Below are 16,417 nucleotides of genomic sequence, written 5' to 3' on the forward strand. Positions count from 1 at the left end.
AAGAAGAAGAAGAAGCAGGTTGGCAGGAGAGAGATAGAAGACATGGCAGGAGAAGGAGAAGGAGGAGGAGGAGGAGGAGGAGGAGGAGGAGGAGAAACAGGAGAAGACAGGGGGATAGGGAGGCTACATAACAAGGGTAGTGATGCTGATGAGAGAGAGAGAACAAGAAGATGAACAAGAACAGGGATGCTGGAGGGGTGACAGAGCTTGAAGGGTGAGGGAGAGCAATTATCGAAGCAGGGAGAGATGGCAGGGGAAGGGAAGACAAGGAGAATAGCAGGAGGAGGAAGAAAAGGAAAAGATGGAAGGGGAAGACGACGAGTAGGAAGAAGAGAGAGGAAAGGAAGAGGAAGAAAATGAGGTTATTTTCTGTGCATAAGAACGAAAGAGGGAAATAGGAGAACAAGAAAAGCAGTTGTTATAGAGGAATGGGAAGGAGGAGCATAATGGCACTATATCGAAAGAGGGATGTATTAGTAGCAGGTAATAAAGTAATAAATAAGGGGAGACTTGGGAAGAAATATAGTCTTAGAGGGAAGGGATACGGGACTAGGAGAGATAGATAATGGTAGGGATAGGAGGAGGAAAGGAAGGGGAGGGAAGTAGGAGGAAGATAATAGTAGGGGAGGAAGGGGATGATTAAATGAGTAGGGAGATAAATTGAGTAGTAGTTTTTTTTTTTTTTTTTTTCAAAGGAGACACCTCAAGGGCACAAAAAAAGTAAACAATAATAATAAAAGCCCGCTACTCGCTGCTCCCAAAAAGAATCCAAAGAGGTGGCCGAAAGAGAGGTCAATTTCGGGTAGTAGTAGTAGTAGTAGTAGTTGTAGTAGTAGTAGTAGTATGAGGAGGAGGAGGAGGAGAGTGAGACAGTGTTGAGATGGGAGAGGTAGGGAAGCAGGGGAAGGATATAGTAGATAGGAAGGGGATAGAGGACAGAGATGGATGAGTGGAGTGACAAGAAAGGATAGGATTAAGAATGAAGTCATAAGAGGTACAGTTAAGGTAACAAGTGTGGGTAAGAAGGTGCAGGAAGCGAGACTGAGATGGTTTGGTCATGTCACGAGGAGAGAAGAAGGGAGATGTGAAAGGCAGATAATGGGCATGGAAGTGGGTGGCAGAAGGAAGAGAGGAAGACCCAGGACGAGATAGAAGGACTGTATTGTGACGGACGGCAGGGAGAAGAACTTGGACCTTGCAGTGGCGGAGGACAGGGTTAGATGGAGGAGACTCATCAAAAACAGCGACCCCGTATAGAAGCGGGATGATAATGCTGCGGAAGGAGAAGTGGATAGGGGATAGGGGTGTCAGTCAGGGGGGCGGAGGGGGCCAACAGGTGAGAGAGTCTTGTGTAGCCGCCTCACCGACACTCTTTAGATCTTATCAGTGGCAGCCTTTAGTCACCACACCCCTCCACCCTTCTCTCCACCCCTCCATCCCTCTCTCCACCCCTCCATCCCTCTCTCCACCTCTCCATCCCTCTAGCCACCCTTCTCTCCACCCCTCCATCCCTCTCTCCACCTCTCCATCCCTCTCTCCACCTCTCCATCCCTCTCTCCACCCCTCCATCCCTCTCTCCACCTCTCCATCCCTCCATCCCTCTCTCCACCCCTCCATCCCTCTCTTCACCTCTCCATCCCTCTCTCCACCTCTCCATCCCTCTCTCCACCTCTCCATCCCTCTCTCCACCTCTCCATCCCTCTCTCCACCCCTCCATCCCTCTCTCCACCTCTCCATCCCTCTCTCCACCTCTCCATCCCTCTCTCCACCTCTCCATCCCTCTCTCCACCTCTCCATCCCTCTCGCCACCCTTCTCTCCACCCCTCCATCCCTCTCTCCACCTCTCCATCCCTCTCTCCACCCCTCCATCCCTCTCTCCATCCCTCCACCCTTCTCTCCATCCTTCTCTCCACCACTCCACCTCTCCATCCCTCTCTCCCTTTCTCCACCTCTCCATCCCTCTCTCCACCTCTCCATCCCTCTCTTCACCTCTCCATCACTCTCTCCACTTCTCCATCCCTCTCTCCACCTCTCCATCCCTCTCTCCACCACTCCACCTCTCTATCCCTCTCTCCACCCCTCTCTCCCTCTCTCCACCTCTCCATCCCTCTCTCCACCTCTGGGTCGGAAAACGGTGAATACAAGAGGGTTTTGGGGTTGGAAATCGCTAAATATCGGCTGAGTAAGAATCTGGCAAGATTGTCTATCACTCACCACAGATTCAAGGGCCAGTGAGACGGAGATTAGCACCGAGGCCACGCGTAACTACTACATATACCCCCTCCTCCCTTTATAATTGCCTCGCTCCACCGTTTCTTCGCAATGTATCGTCTGCGGAGTGTTTTAGTTCAGGGACATTCTTTCTCACATCCGCTGTCATATCTTCCCAGTCTCCGTCTTGCATTATTCATGGATCGTTTTTATTCACCTCCATGTTTTCCTTTTGTTTGGTATGTGTTCGCCTCCCGGGGCTGTAATTCTTTTCCCACTGTATCTCCTATCCATTAGTTTATCCCCTTCGGTATTTCCTCGCTGGCGTTTTTCCGATACCCGACGCCCCTGTCCACCCAGCAGTGAATGGGTACCAGGTATTAATCGAGGGTTGTGTCCCGTCTCCTAGGATCTGTTCCCTTCTCCTATTCCTTCCCCTTCTGTCTCTCTCCGGCATATGACCACAGATGTGGCGCCGACTAAACGAAACTTTCCAACTTTTCCGTGCTGCCGTCCTTGTTGAGAGCTTTGTATTTCTTGTAGGCGCTTCTCGGGTCCCTGTCTCTCGCCTTTGTTTTGTTGTTTTTACCGACTTTCAGTGTAATAACTTTCCTTTAACTCCTTTATGCTCCTTCCTTTATGGCTGGCCCCCTCTCTCCATATATATAGTCTCCTGCTCCTTACATTATTCCTCCCTTCCTCTTCCTCTTCTCCACATTTCCTTCCTCTTTCTCTAACTTATTTTCCTCTAATGTTTCCTCTTCTTTCTCTTCCCACTTGCTCACAGTCGTCCAATCGCATTCCTCTCCCCTTTATTGCCTCCCCATCCGCATCGCTCTCCCTCCCATTTCCCTCCTCATTCAACTCTTTCCTCCGCCGTCCGTCTCTCCATCAATCCTCATTCTTTTGCATCACGCTGCTGTCTGTCTTTCTTTCGTCCTCTCAAATTCCCTCCATCTATATCACTCTCTCCCTCTCCCCTCCCCCTGACATACCATCCACCCTCCTGCTTTCCTCCTCCCTGCATTCCACTCAGACTTCCTCTCGACCTCTTTCTCCCTCCCTTCCCCCTCTCTCTCTCTCTCCCTCTGTCCACACGTCAGGTAAGAGCCGCGGATACACGAATCAAACGAGAATCGGACAGGTGCGAGAACAGGTGATGGCCGGGAACCTGGCAGGGCAATATTGGCGGTGAGGAGGAGGAGGAGGAAGAGGAGGAGGAGGAAGAAGAGGAGGAGGAGGCAAAGCAATATTGGTGGTTGTGTTCCTTGCATGCTGTCGAAGTTAATCTGATTTCCATTTTCTTCAGCGTCTTTGATTTCCTGCAAGATTTTATTTCCATTTTTAAATTCTTGTTTTTTGGGTTTTTTTTTTTCGTATTTCTCTTGGATTTGATTTTCTTTTTTGTTTATTTGGTTTGTCGTCTTTATCGATTTTTTTAACTCGTTTCTCTCCTGATATCTTGTTTCACTTTGCCTTTCGTTTTTTTCTGTTTCAATCCCCAAGCTTCATCCCCCGAGTTTCATCATCCCTCTAGTTTCATCACCCAAGTTTCGTCACCCAAGTTTCATTTCCCGAGTTTCGTCACCCAAGTTTCCTCATTCGAGTTTCATCCACCAAGTTTCGTCACCCGAGTTTCGTCATTCGAGTTTCATCCACCAAGTTTCGTCACCCGAGTTTCATTTCCTGAGTTTCATCACCCAAGTTTCGTCACCCGAGTTTCGTCATTCGAGTTTCATCCACCAAGTTTCGTCACCCGAGTTTCGTCATTCGAGTTTCATCCACCAAGTTTCGTCACCCGAGTTTCATTTCCTGAGTTTCATCACCCCAGTTTCGTCACCCGAGTTTCATTTCCTGAGTTTCATCACCCAAGTTTCGTCACCCGAGTTTCATTTCCTGAGTTTCATCACCCAAGTTTCGTCACCCGAGTTTCATTTCCTGAGTTTCATCACCCAAGTTTCATTTCCTGAGTTTCATCACCCAAGTTTCGTCACCCAAGTTTCATTTCCTGAGTTTCATCACCCAAGTTTTGTCACCCAAGTTTCATTTCCTGAGTTTCATCACCCCAGTTTCGTCACCCGAGTTTCATTTCCTGAGTTTCATCACCCAAGTTTCGTCACCCGAGTTTCGTCACTCAAGTTTCTTCACCCGAGTTTCGTCACCCAAGTTTCAGGTTCGGTTCGACGGTTCTTGTATCTTTACGCCAAGGTTGTCTCATTTTTCTGTCTCTTTGTAAATTTAACATTGAAGTTTCGCCTCTATTTTTTTTTCCTTCCTTTGATTTATGTTCCTCTCCTCGACTCTGTGTGCGCTTCTAAAAACTCAACCTTGATGATCATTCTCGCTAAGTGTCTCTTCCTCTTCATAAAATTTTAAGTCAGTATATATTTCTTAGGCGCCCACTCCTGTGTTGTTGCCTTGGAATTCCTGCGTTTTTTGTTGGTGTTTTAAATTTAGTCTCCTTACAAAATAAATAAAGTAAAACACAGCCTATATATCTTTAGAGTAATGCAATAAAAAGTAAAAGCCTAAAGTAAGATGAGAACGTAAAAGCATTAAGAGGAAAACAAAAAAAAAGGAGGAAAAAGCTAAAAAATATATATACAAGTGTCCGGAGAGAGAGAGAGATACAAACACCGGACTTCAAAAATTATACATTGAAAGAAAAGGAGATAAATATTTAAAAGTTGCGCAGAAAAGAACGACGCCCCTCAAGCTGTTCGCGGGCGTGGCTGTGACTCCCGTGATCTTGGCCTCCCCTCCCTCTCTCTCTCTCTCTCTCTCTCTCTCTCTCTCTCTCTCTCCCTCTCTCTCTCTCTCTCTCTCTCTCTCTCTCTCTCTCTCTCTCTCTCTCTCTCTCTCTCTCTCTCTCTCTCTCTCTCTCTCTCTCTCTCTCTCTCTCGCGACACTTCACATTTGCTTTATTCTCTTGAGCATTAATCTTTTTTTTTCCTTCTCAATTGTTTTTTTTTTAATATATATTGTGTGAGGTTTTATTTTTTCAAATTGGACAGAGCTTTTTTTTGGGGGGGAGAGGGAGGGGGAGGGGGAGGAGGTTGTATTAGTATTAGGGTTATTATAATGTATTTTCTGTGTTATATATATTTGTTGTAATAGAGAGATGGTGGTGGTATTGTTGTTGTTGTTGTTGGTGGTGGTGGTGGTGGTGGTCTTCATGTTGTAAATTATAGTGGTGTTGGTGGTGTTGGCGGTGCAGGTAGTGGAGGTGAATGCCATGCTCCAGGTGTTGGCAGCGGTGTTGGTGTTGGTGGTAGGTGGAGGAAATAGTGGTGGTGGTGGAGGTGGCGTTGGCGGTAGACGTGGTGGTAGTGCTAGACTTGGTAATGATGGTGGTGGTGGTGATGATGATAGGGGTGATGTGGATGGGGGGGGGGGGATTCGTAGGGGTTGTGGTGATAGAAGCAGTAGTGGTCGTGTTAATAGCTTGGTGATTGTTGTTGTGGTGGTTGTGGTGGTGGTGGTGGCGCTGGAAATGGTGTTGGGTGTGGTAGGGGGATTATCGTGCAGGTTGTGGTGGTATTCGTAGTGGTTGTGGTGTTAATAGTTTGGTGATTGTTGTTGTGGTGGTGGTGATGGCAGTGGTGACAGAAGCAGTGATGGTGGTGTTAATAGCTTGGTGATTGTTGTGGTGATTGTTGTGGTGGTGGTGGTGGTGGCGCTGGCTGCCGTGCTGCTCAAGTGTCTGGGCTCCCTGACCGCCTTGGGGAACCCCGTCAAGCAGCGAGTTGTCTTATTAACCGGGGGCGAGACGTGAGGAAGTAAAGCCAAACGTAACTTCACTCCCCCTGCCTCCGCCTCCGCCGGCCGCCCCCTTCCCTCCCTGCTCTGCCTCCTCTCCTGTCCTGTCCCCACCCCCTCAGTCCTCACCCTCTTGCTCTCTCTCCTCCCTCCACCTCCCCGCTACACACACACACACACACACACACACACACACACACACACACTTCACCTCCTTACTCTGCTTCCCCCCTCCCTTCCCCTAACGTCCTCCACCTTGTCGCTGCTGCACACACACACACACACACACACACACACACACACGAGCGGCCTTGGCGAAGGTCACTCGGCACGACCCACACGTTCCGCCGAGCTTGGAAAACAGGAGCTTCAGGCAGCCAGCAGCAACTCCTCCTCCTCCTCCTCCTCCTCCTCCTCTTTCTCCTTCTCCTTCTCCTCCTCTTTCTTCTCATCCTCCCCCTCCTCCTCCTCCTCCTCCTCCTCTTCCTCTCCGTCTCTTCCCTCCTCCACTTCTTTCTCCTGCGCTCAGAGTTTGTTTAAGTAAATTGAATAAAAATGATCACTTCTACAAGGTAAACATCTTTAATTTCAATCATAAAGCACAAACCGCTGATTTATGATGCATATAAAAATTTAATTACTCAGGAAACTACGAAGATTGACTTTATTCAGTTCCTTTTCTCCTCTCGTTCTTCTCCTCCACCGACTATCCTTCTTCTCTTCCATTATTCCTTCCCCTTCCCATCATCCTCAACACAATACTTCATCTCATTGGTTTTCTTCCCTGCATTCACTCCTTTTCCTCCTGCCTCTTCCTTTCCTCCTCTTCCTTCCATTGCTTTCATTTTTCCCCCTTTTCCCATCCCTTCCATCCACAACACAACACCTCAGATGATTGCTTTTCCTCCTCTCTCTTCCTTTCCTCCTCTTCCTTCCATTCCTTCCATTTTTTCCCCCTTTTTCCCTTCCCTTCCATCCACAACACAACACCTCAGATGATTGGTTCTCCCTCTTCCATTCTCTCACGTGATTGGTTCCTTTCAGATGGAGCTTCAGCCAATCCGGAGCCTCGGGAGTGAATCGGCCACCCAGACGTTGACTCCCGAGCGACGTGTGTCTCCGTGGAACAGCTGGTGACCCTGACGGAGCGGGAACACGGCCACGGAGCACCTGAGCTTGAGTATACAGGTGTGTTGTGTGCCTGTGTAGCATGTTAAGTTTCCTCGCTGTGTCTTTGTTTTGTTTTTTCCTTCTCTCTCGTCTCTCGTTTCCTCGTTTTTTCTCTATATTGCTCTTGTTCAAGTTTGTGTTTGATTCTTATTTGCTTATGTGTTATTGGTTCTTGTCTATATGTTTGGTTTTTATTTTTGTTCTTCCCCTTTTCTTCATATTTTAAGGCTTTTCTTGCTCTTTTAATTGATTTCGCAATATCATCTCGTTTAACTTGCATGCGTTGCCTTAAAGTTTCCTACAATCTCGTGCAAGGACACACACACACACACACACACACACACACACACACACACACACACACACACACACACACACACACACACACACACACACACACACACACACACACACACACACACACACACACACACACACACACACACACGGTGCCAACTCGTCCCTGTGTCGTGAGGGTCTCCAGGATCCGTCGGTGGCTTGCTCGCCGCCCCACAAAGCGAATTAAGAAAGGATTAAAGACGCTGCGGCGAGATTGTAAGGCATAGAAATAATAGTAAAGAAATCTAAATAATAAAGTGAGGAGTGGGTGCACGGTGACTAGACGATGACGAAAAGTGAAAAGAAAGAAAAATAAATATAAATGAAAAACTAAATAAGGAGCTTGAGAGTAAAGAAAGGATTAAAAACGCTGCGACGAGATTATAATGCATAGAAATCACATTAAAGAAATCTAAATAATAAAGTGAGGAGTGGGTGCACGGTGACTAGACGATGACGAAAAGTAAAGGGAAAGAAAAATAAATATAAATAATGTGACAACTAAAAAAGAAGCTTGAGAGTAAATAAAAGAATTAAAAACGCTGCGACGAGATTGTAAGGCATAGAAATCACATTAAAGAAATCTAAATAATAAAGTGAGCAGTGGGTGCACGGTGACTAGACGATGACGAAAAGTAAAGGAAAAGAAAAATAAACATAAATAATGTGACAACTAAAAAAGAAGCTTGAGAGTTAATTAAGGATTGAAGACGTTGGCACACAGGTAAAAGATAATATATACAATACCTTAAATTGATAAATGGTAAAGTAGCCACGTAATGAATAATAAAGTAAGGTAAAGGATTAATGAGGTTGACAATGATAAAAAAAGTAATAATACCAACCGTGAATAAATTGATTAATAACAAAGAATCCAAATGATGTAGACTGAAGTAGATCAAGGTTGAAAGGCACTTCTAGCAATACATTTTTTTATTATTATTTTTTTACAACAAAGGAGACAGCTCAAGGGCACACAAAAAGGAAACAATGATAAATAAATAAAAAAGCCCGCTACTCACTGCTCCTAAAAAGAATCCAAAGAGGTGGCCAAAAGAGAGGTCAATTTCGGTAGGAGAGGAGTCCATATACCCTCCTCTTGAAAGGGAGCAATAGATAAAAAGGAACAAGGAAATAAGTTAAATAACCAGAGTGGGTAACCATTATCATCCTCTCCCCTCATCCTCTTCGCCTCATCGTCATCGGCAGCAGCAGTCATTAACAGTCCCCTGCAGAACAAAGGCCTGTGCCAGCTCCCTTTGCCTCTCGCTGTCTGATGTTAGTGTTCTCCATTCTGCTCCGGCGACTGCTTTAATTTCCTCCCTCCACCTTGTTCTCTTGTCCGCCCTGACGTCTGCAGCTTCTGGGTTTCCACTCTGTCATATGCTTTGATTGTCCACCTGATCAGCTCTACGCATGGAGTGGCCTGCCCGAGTCAATTACCTTTGATAGCTGTTACAGTGTACTGAACACTTGTCCATTCCCTGACTAAATTTATCGGTGACGAGTTGGGCTCTCTGGTGGGTATACAGGAGTGCTTCAGTCTGCTCAAGGGAGGATGAGGCTTATGAGGGCAGTGTTTATTTCTTGGGGTCTGTGACCAAACTATAGTTAAACGAAACATAAAGAAATAACCAAATCTGTATTGAGGGAGAGGGAGAAGGAGAAGGAGAAGGAGAAGTAGGAGAAGAAGTAGGAGAAGAAGTAGGAGAAGAAGGAGAAAGAGAAAGAGAAAGAGAGAGAGAGAGAGAGAGAGAGAGAGAGAGAGAGAACGGCTCCTCCCACAAGGCACTGTTTTCATCTCCACCCTCCTCCTCCTCCTCCTCCTCCTCCTGTTATTTAAGCTTTATAACTGTGATTCATGAGTTACCTGGCTAGGGTGAGGGTTACTTGCTCGCTTTGATGTGCCCGTGAGACTAAGAAGAGTGGGGAGGGGAAGGAGGAGGAAGAGGAGGAGGAGGAGAATATACGAGTACCAAAGTCGTCTGGAATATTAGGAGAAGGGGAAGAGGAGTAGACATGAGAAGGGGATGCTGGGCGATGCGAGGGAGAAGAAAAAATAAAATAAGAGAAAATAGTTAAGAAAAGTTGTATGGACAGAACAGGAGGAAGGAGGGATAACAGATGAGATAACAGTTCGCGCCTTGAACATAAACACCTTAAAAAATAACACTTAGAAAAGGTTAACACGGCGGGAAGAGACTGAATAAAGGAGAGGGATGAAAAGGACACGAAACGAGGAACGGAGAGAAGGAATTAGGGAAGGCAAGAACGGGTAAGAAAAAGTAAATTAGGGGAGAAGGAAGGAAGGAAGGAACGAATATGAGGAAACACATAAGGGAGAGGGGAGCAGTAGGGGTGAAGGGGAGACTAAACGAGGAATGGAGAGAAGGAATAAGGGGAGGAAGAGCGGGTAAGAAAAAGTATATCATGGGAGAAGGAAGGAAGGAACGAACGAATATGAGGAAACACATAAGGGAGAGGGGATCAGTAGGGGTGAAGGGGAGACTAAACGAGGAATGGAGAGAAGGAATTAGGGAAGGAAGAGCGGGTAAGAAAAAGTAAATTAGGGGAGAAGGAAGGAAGGAACGAACGAATATGAGGAAACACATAAGGAAGAGGGGAGCAGTAGGGGTGAAGGGGAGACTAAACGAGGAATGGAGGGGAAGGAAGAGCGGGTAAGGAGAAGTAAATTAGAGAAGGAAGGAGAATGTTGAAGCGCGTGAGGAATGAGTGTCTCTGCTCTTGAAAAATGAATGATAGATATGTGATCCATCATTTCCTCCTCTCATGTTGCCGCCACCACCACCATAACCACCATAACTACCATCCACTACCACCATCACCACCACCATAACTACCACCACCACCACCATATCTACCACTCACTACCACCATCACCACCATAACTACCACCATCACCACCATAACTACCACTCACTACCACCATCACCACCACCATAACTACCACTCACTACCACCACCACCACCACCTTAACTACCACCATCACCACCACCATAACTACCACTCACTACCACCATCACCATCACCATAACTACCACCATCACCACCACCATAACTACCACTCACTACCACCATCACCACCACCATATCTACCACTCACTACCACCACCACCACCACCATATCTACCACTCACTACCACCATCACCACCACCATAACTACCACCATCACCATCACCATAACTACCACCATCACCACCACCATAACTACCACCATCACCACCAACATAACAACCACTCACTACCACAATCACCATATCTACCACCACCACCACCACCACCACCACTCACTACCCACCACCACCACCATATCTACCACCACCACCATCCACCATCATCACCACCACCACCACCACCATCACCTCCACCACCACCACCACCATCACCACTACCACCATCACCACCATCACCACCATCGCTACCATCACTACCACCACCACTACCTTCACCACCACCACCACCACCACTACCTTCACCACCATCACCACCACCACCACAACCAACACCACCATAACTATCACACTACCACCATCACCACCACCATCACCACCACCATAACTACCACCATCACCACCACCATAACTACCACTCACTACCACCATCACCACCACCATAACTATCACACTACCACCATCACCACCACCATCACCACCACCATAACTACCACCATCACCACCACCATAACTATCACACTACCACCATCACCACCACCATAACTACCACTCACTACCACCATCACCACCACCATAACTACCACTCACTACCACCATCACCACCACCATAACTACCACCATCACCACCAACATAACTATCACACTACCACCATCACCACCACCATAACTACCACTCACTACCACCACCACCACCACCATATCTACCACTCACTACCACCATCACCACCAACATATGTATCTTCCGCCTCTACCATCATCCCCCACCACCACCATCATCACCATCAACACCGCTTTCTACTAGTCTACTACCTATTCAATACCACATCCTATCGGGCCATCACACACGCACACCCACAAGTCTTCCATCTTTCAATAACATCCTTCCACCGCCACCACTAAGTTAAGCCTCACCGCCGCCTCATCACGAACCCCTGGGATGGACTCTCTCCCTCGCCCCCCAGACCTTAACTCCACTCATTTTCTGCCCTGTCGCCCGCCTCCAATCTCATCGGGTCACGCCTTCCCCACCCCGATCACGAACCCATCCATCCCGCTGACGCCACCACTGCCACCGCCGCCTCCGTTAAACTCTCCCTCCCATTACATTATCTTCTTAGCCCCTCGACTACTTCTGCTACTGACACCACTACTCTCTCCATCTACATCTCTTGCCCCTTCCATCACTAATACTACCACCACCATACCATACCTTACACCATACCATACCATACACCACTTCGTCGCCCCCTTACCTTTAAAACCAGTACACTACCCTCTCCTATGTTCAACTACTGCTACCATCACGTTACCATACACCACTTCTATACCCCCATTACTATTATGAACCACCACACTACCCTCTTCCATGCCCACTCAGTACCACCATGAACTTCTATACCCCCATTACTATTAGAACCACTACACTATCCTCTCCCATGCCCACCTAGTACCACCATGATACCATACACCCCTCCCACTGCCCCCTTTACCTCAAGAACCACTACATTACCATTTCCAGCAGTACACCGTTATACTCGTTCCCGTCTCGCCATCACCCTGGCAGAACATCACTCAGAGCGCCCCTCGAGTGCGGCCTCGCCCGCCCCCTCGGCCACCCGCCTCATCGGAGCTCCCCAAATTATACCTTTCACGCCGCGTTGGAATGCCGCTCCAGTCTGACTTCGGCGAGAGCGCGCGTGTGGAAAGCCGGGGAGAGAGAGAGAGGGAGGGAGGGAGAGGGAGAGGGTAAGAGCAAGAGCTAGTGGGCCCAAGGGAAGAGAGAGAAGCTGAGGAAAGTCCATATTATACTGTTTACATTAGTCTCTTGCGGTGGCGGCGGGGAGGAGTACCGAGAAAGGGGCGGGGCTCGAAGTGTTGCTCTGGCTAGCGATGGTTCTTCTTGCGGCCTCCGAAGAGCTGGCGTGTTGGTCTTGTTTGGTTTGTGAAGAGCGGATTAATTAGGAGATTCTTAGGAGCCTTATTCTTAAACAAGCACATACGTTTATCAAGGCTTTCGTAGGAGGTTGTGGGCATTGCCAGGGGTAGTTTTATGAGCCTGGTGGTAGTTTGACAAAGCCTCTGTATCGTAAACGTGAAAAAACACTTGAGAACGCGTTTTACCACTGTTTTGGGGGGATTTCCAGGGGTAGTTTTATGACCTTGGTGGTAGTTTGTGTTTTACCACTGTTTTGGGGGCATTTCCAGGGGTAGTTTTATGAGCCTGGTTGGAGTTTGACAAAGCCTCTGTATCGTAAACGTGAAAAAACACTTGAGAACGCGTTTTACCACTGTTTTTGGGGGATTTTCAGGGGTAGTTTTATGACCTTGGTGGTAGTTTGCGTTTTACCACTGTTTTGGGGGATTTCCAGGGGTAGTTTTATGAGCCTGGTGGGAGTTTGACAAAGCCTCTGTACCGCAAACGTGAAAAAACACTGGAGAGAACGCGTTTTACCACTGTTTCGGGGGATTTTCAGGGGTAGTTTTATGAACCTGCAGGGTGGTAGTTTGACGATGCCTCTGTACCGTGAACGTAAAAAAACACTGGCGAACGCGTTTTACCAGTTTTGGGGAAATTTCCAGGGGTACCTTTATGAGCCTGGTGGTAGTTTGACAAAGCCTGAGAGCGCGTTTTATCACTATTTTCTGGGTCCTTAAGAGATAACAGATATGAAAGGCGGAAGCAGGGGAGTGAGGAAGAAAGCGACGAGAGATGAGATAGACAGAGAGAGAACAAGAGAAAGAAAGATAACCAACTCAAGCTCAAAAGTGAAGACAGACAGACAGATAGATAGATAGATAGATAGATAGGTAGATAAATGATGATAATGATAAGTAGAATCTATGGACAGTATGACGACCGGGGAAGCTTAAGAGTACCGACCTTAGCTTCGTCGTACGCCAAATGGTCTTATAATCTGAGGTTCCGTGTCGGCCCGGTTTAGCTTGATGAGTATAATGTTCGTCGACTTGTAAGGTTAAGGAGCAATTATGTTTGTGGCCTGGAAGGGATGAGACGAGGCCTATTCTGGTATTGCTGTGTTGGGGGCGGGCTGAGTGGCCTTGGAGCTTGGATTTATGGAGGTGTGTGTGTGTGTGTGTGTGTGTGTGTGTGTGTGTGTGTGTGTGTGTGTGTGTGTGTGTGTGTGTGTGGTTGGATATGGAGGTGGACTCATTTCGCTCCTGATTTATGGGTTTTTTTCCACTCCAGTCACTGTTGCCATTACTATACACAACCATTCCATTCCCTCCTCACTTCTGGAACCAATACACTACCCTACCTCATCTCCAGTCACTGCTACCATACTCTATACCATACACCACTTCCATTCTCTCCTTACTTCTGGAACCAATACACTACCCAGTCACTGCTACCATCATACCATAAACCACTTCCATTATCTCCTTACTTTAAGAACCACTAAACTACCCTTTCCTATGCCCAATCACTCCTACCATCATACCATACACCACGTCTACCCTCCCTTGCCTTACAATACCTTAAACTGTGGGAGAAGATTATGTATACCGAGATGGAGACTTTACAGTATTAATCGATCGTGTGTTAATGTGGCGTCCGTGTGTTTGGTTGTTATTTTTTTTTTTAGCAGTAAAGGAAGCATCTCAAGGGCAAAATAAAAAACACGCTAATCACTGCCAAAAAGAGGTCTGTTTCAGTTTTTACTCTTACTTCGCATACTCTTCCAAGCTCCACTTCTACCTAAACCCAAACGCCATTACAGCCAAGTGCCAACCCTAGCTCATCTTAACACGACCTTCTACCCAAATAACAACCCCAGCTAATCCATAGACTCATCTTCCTACCTCATTTACAAACGTACTTACCCGTTTACCGAGTCTCCCAGCCCCTTATTTAAACAGTTCCCCTTCCTCCCTTCCCCTACAACCCCTCGCAGACTCACCCACATAACCCGCCGCCTAACTAAAACCCTGCCCCTAAGACGCCCTCAATCCCTTCTCTCCGCCCCGACCCGCCCCTCTCTACCTCCTCTTCTTGGTTGGCCGTCCTCACCTCAACCCCGTTCCTTGCCCTCACCTCTCCTTCCCTCTTCACCTCTCCTCTTAACCTCCTCTTTGCCCCACCCCTCTCTACCTCCTCCTCCATCCCACCCGTCTAACCTCTTCCCTCCTCCCCTCTCAACCCTCTCTGCCCCCACCCCTCTCTACCCCTTCTTTTCAGGCCCTCATCGCGTTCTCCTTCATCCCACGTGTCTAACCTCTTCCCTCCTTCCCTCTCAACCTTCTCTGCCCCCACTCTACTCTACCTCCCTGTTCCGTAGTCTCATCTCACCCCTCTTCACTCCACACTTATCACCTCTTCCGTCCCCTCCTTTCAACCTCTCTGCTCTACCCCTTGCCACCTCCTCTTTTTGGTTAGCCCTTTTCAACCCCCTTCTCCCTGCCCTTCTTATCCCATGCCCCTTCCGTCCAATCTCTTCACCTCCTTCCGTCTCTTTCCTTCCTGTTTCGCTCCTGCCTCTCTTACTAACCCCTCGTCTCCCCTCCCCTTCTTCTCCGCTGTCATCATTCTCCCCTCCCCTTCTTTCTTCGCTCCCTTCTCCCCTCCCCTTCTTTCTTCGCTCTCTTCTCCCCTCCCCTTCTTTCTCCGCTGTCATCATTCTCCCCTCCCCTTCTTTCTTCGCTCCCTTCTCCCCTCCCCTTCTTTCTTCGCTCTCTTCTCCCCTCCCCTTCTTTCTTCGCTCCCTTCTCCCCTCCCCTTCTCCCTTCGCTCCCCCTATCTGTTAACTCTTCTTTCACAACTCCTTCCCCATCTCACATCTCGCTTCTCCTCCTCTTACTTCCCCTCCAATCCCCACTGTTAGTAACCTCCTTGCCCAGCCTCTAAGCCTCTCACCTCTCTTACCTAACTTGCCCTCCTTGCCTCCACCCCTTCCCTCCGTCCACGCACTCCCGGCAGCCTCCCTCCACTTCCCGCTCCGCCGCCGCATGCCCCTCTGCCCTCATCCATCGCCTTCCAGCGGTGGGCCAAAGGCGGCTCGGTGCCCTCCTCCTGCTGCCTCCTGCGGCTTCACTGACGCTCAAACTAATGCCACTGTCAAGCTGGTTATTTGTTGGTTATCGCGGTGTCTCGCCTCACTACACCGCCGCCCGCTACCTCTGCATTGGCGGGTGGTGATGGTGGTGATGGTGATGGGGGAGAAAGGGGTTGCGATAGGAAAGTGGAGGAAGGGGATTAGTGGTTGAGGAAGGGAGTTACGGTGGTGGTGGTGGTGATTGGGGAGGTGGTGGAGAAAGGGATTGCGATAGGGAGGTGGATAAAAGGGATTAGTGGTTGAGGAAAGGAGTTGCGGTGGTGCTCGTGGTGATGGGGGAGGTGGTGGGGAAAGGGATTGGAATGGAAAGTGGAGAGAGATTTGTATAGTGGTGGAATAAAGAAGGGAGTTGTAGGGAGTGGGGTGGTGGGGGAGGTGGCAGAGAAAGGGGTTGGGGTGGGAAGGTAGAGGAGAAAGATAAATGGTAGGGGAAGGGGAAGGGAAAGAAGGGAGTTGTAGGGTGGTGGCGCTGGAATAGGTGCGGTGGATAGGTGGAAAGGAAAGAGTGGGGGAAAGGGAAGGGAAAGACGGGAGATGGGGAGGTGATGTGGAGAGATATGCCAGAGAAAGGGATTGCGGTGGAGAGGTGGAGGAAAGGGATCAGTGGTGGAGGAGGAGGAGGAGGAGTAAGGAAGAAACGAGAGTGGCTTGTGGTGTTTTAAGTCTGTTG

The 16,417-nt window shown here is 48.3% G+C and overlaps 1 protein-coding gene and 1 long non-coding RNA gene across 5 annotated transcripts in view; one reads left to right on the forward strand and one right to left on the reverse strand.

Moving 5' to 3' along the window:
* The window catches only part of LOC126984256 (uncharacterized), a 63,630-nt gene that overhangs the window by 38,095 nt on the left and 9,118 nt on the right, over positions 1-16,417 (reverse strand). The window lies entirely within an intron of this gene.
* LOC126984257 (uncharacterized) overlaps positions 1-16,417 on the forward strand; it is a 59,469-nt gene that overhangs the window by 29,636 nt on the left and 13,416 nt on the right. For all 3 annotated transcript variants that reach the window (XR_007736518.1, XR_007736519.1, XR_007736520.1), the window contains exon 2: positions 7,015-7,158. This is a non-coding gene — a long non-coding RNA (uncharacterized LOC126984257). The remainder of the gene's footprint in view (positions 1-7,014; positions 7,159-16,417) is intronic.

This window comes from Eriocheir sinensis, chromosome 56 (assembly GCF_024679095.1).
Source record: "Eriocheir sinensis breed Jianghai 21 chromosome 56, ASM2467909v1, whole genome shotgun sequence".
Lineage (NCBI taxonomy): Eukaryota > Metazoa > Arthropoda > Malacostraca > Decapoda > Varunidae > Eriocheir > Eriocheir sinensis.